This window comes from Perognathus longimembris, chromosome 18 (assembly GCF_023159225.1).
Source record: "Perognathus longimembris pacificus isolate PPM17 chromosome 18, ASM2315922v1, whole genome shotgun sequence".
In the NCBI taxonomy this organism is placed as follows: domain Eukaryota; kingdom Metazoa; phylum Chordata; class Mammalia; order Rodentia; family Heteromyidae; genus Perognathus; species Perognathus longimembris.
In genome coordinates, this window is record NC_063178.1 from 43,518,031 (window position 1) to 43,520,922 (window position 2,892).

Here is a 2,892-nt window from a genome sequence, read left to right on the forward strand (position 1 = left end):
TAAACATAAAAATAGCAAAGTAGATACATCCCATTGGGTTCTTGATGGTTTAGAGACTACAATTTAATACAATTCAACACAGTATTTTCAGTGGAGCTATCGCAGAGCATTGAAAAATCAGAAGCAAGTTGGCTTAGGAAGCCTCATAGCATCTCACTTTACACCATAACTAACCTGTATTTATTTCCAAATGAACAATGGCAGAGTAATGCCAATTGAAACAATAGAGAGAAAGCTTGTATCAAAATAAATTTCCAACACAGACAAGAAGGTTAATGTTGCAGGTACATGTAAGCCAAAATATTTGCTGATGCAGATGAGGGCCAACATTCCTTGGCAGCATAACGCACAAAGGCAGCTTGACGAAAGGATGCAGTGACCTTCATTTCTATGTTCATGATTAAGCCTTACAGCTGATTCTCAGTGTGCAGGTCAAAGTAGTCCATGCTTCTCAATACAGCTTTGCAGGAAAGTAGGAACCAAAGAATTCAGACTCTCAGGTGGGATTTATGCTTCCCCATGTACCTGTCCAGTACCTCCCAGAACCGCAAGAACACTGGTCTGTCCAGATGACATTTGTGAGAGTTGACTTGTAATACGGTTACAGGCCATTTCTGGACATTTTTATCTAGAGAAACTTCATCATACTTGAGATGGAAGGCTTGAATTTTAGCAAAAATGCCAACTGGTGACCCATCAGACAAAAGCTATGGCCAGCCTTTGAACTGCCATGCAGGACCTTGAACAAACACTGCCACAACCCGGTCCCAGTCTTGAGGCATAAGTTTACGGGGCTGGTCAACCACTTTATAAGGTACTGTGTACCTAACTGCAGGGCCCCCTGGCTATATCTGCTGTTTTGTTCTCATTAGCAGGATTTCCTGCTGTCATTCACAACCATGTTTATTCTTTTCATTGGATCAGACAAATTTCAGATCTGCAGAAGGTCTTTCACATTTAGCATGGTGATTAGAGAAGTGGCAGTTTCAGGTATTATGATAATGGGAGTCTGCAGTCCTTTCTTCTGTTTGGAGGGGGCTGGGGATATGGCCTAGTGGCAAGAGTGCTTGTCTCATATACATGAGGCCCTGGGTTCAATTCCCCAGCACCACGTATACAGAAAATGGCCAGAAGTGGCGATGTGGCTCAAGTGGGAGAGTGCTAGCCTTGAGCAAGAAGAAGCCAGGGACAGTGCTCAGGCCCTGAGTACAAGCCCCAGGACTGGCCAACAAAAAAACAAAAAACTAAACCCTCTTCTGTTTGGGGGGAGGCCTTGCCTGAGAAACTGGTCTCGGTACATGCTGGGCGTCAGGAGTGTGAGACTTGGGAGCAGATGCAATTTCTCTTAGAGACTTCAGTGTCATGCCACGGTAGGTGCCCACCGTGTCAATTTGAAATGTTTTGTTGCTTCTTTCCCTTTGAATCTCTCCTGGTCATATCTGTTGTAGGTAACTGCTGTAGACTGTTTAGGATGCAACATGGGTACTACAGATGCTTCAAGTGGAGCTGGTTGCTGCTGAGCTGTCCACCTTTCCTCTCTGGCTTTTATAGATTGAAGAATTGCAAAAATATTGTTGGAAATGTTTCTTGTGATCTGCAAGACAGTTGGTCTTGTCCTCCACACCCTTTCTCTGCTGACCAGGTCTCGGATCGGGTCCACCTTGGCATGCACAGAACGCCTCTGTTTAACTGGAGTTACAGCATCCAGATCAGTCTTGATAGTCACTCTTTTCTTAGCCATCATTTTGGCTTTGATGAAAGCAATTTTTTCCACTGACATACCTTCACCCAAAGCCCTGATCTGTGCAGTCTGCACAATTCCTTCTTTACTGCCCTTTAGCAGAGCAGCCAGTCTCTCTCTCAGGGCACATAGCCTCTTCCTCCTCAACTCGGGGTTTCTTTGCTGGTGGTAAAACTTTATGCGAAGCTGGTGTGACTTGAGGGAACTTCTGAAAACATATTTCCAGGGGGGGGGGGGCATTTCTGTCTATACTTTTTGATGTTGGCGCTTCACCACTGAGATACCCAAGGAGATCTTTTCGGTCAGGTCTGGTAACCACAGGAATATTTTTTTGAGACCGCGCATCAAATGTAATCTGAATGAGCAAGGAGCACGTTCTCAAGTAGAAATAGAAGAGCCTCCAATGTGTAGTATTCTCTGGGCTGGTCTTCCTTCCCAGGCCTCCAAACCACATAGTTGGTCTTGACATTCTCGGGACAGAAGAACTCACCAAAGATCACCTCATCTCCCTTTACCTCAATCTCCTTCTTCTGGACGTTGTACTGTCGCAGGATGCTGAGCACATCAGCCATCTTCCCACCATAGCCACGACCCGGCCCTGGCCCTGGCTCTGGCTCTGCTGATTAACCGGACACACTTCCCCAGGCAGACCTTACAAACCACCGGAGTGATCCTGTTTGTGGCAGGTGCTTTCACCTCCAGGCAACTTCTTCCAAAAAGACCTCACAACCTCAGTTTTTCCCTAGCTTTTATTCAGATCCAAGTGCTTGGGGGCAGGGCAGACTCAAAGTTCCAATACAAAAAGATAGGATTAAGACATGTGCACAGGAAAAGGGTTTGCATTTTTCGGACCCTCCCTATTTAGTTCTCTTTTGTCTGCTTCTTGTCTTAATGGGCTTAGAAGAAGGAATCCCAGCAGGATATTGAAGAGGGTTAGAGAAAGTCAACACCCTTGTCGACGGCTGCTTTTAGAAATGGTCTCGGTTTTTTACCTTTGAGTATGTGCAGTGGAAAATTTTCACAAATAGCCATTATTATGTGGACTAAGTTTCCAGGTATTCCCAGATTCTCCAGAGCTTTAATATAACAGGGTATTGTATCTTGTCAGAAAAGTTTCTCCACATACCAAAATGTGATTGTTGTCTTTATTT

The 2,892-nt window shown here is 44.9% G+C and overlaps 1 pseudogene; it reads right to left on the reverse strand.

The window, feature by feature from the left end:
* Positions 1-488: 488 nt before the first annotated feature.
* LOC125366991 lies at positions 489-2,313 on the reverse strand (annotated as a pseudogene).
* Between the last annotated feature and the right edge of the window lie 579 nt (positions 2,314-2,892).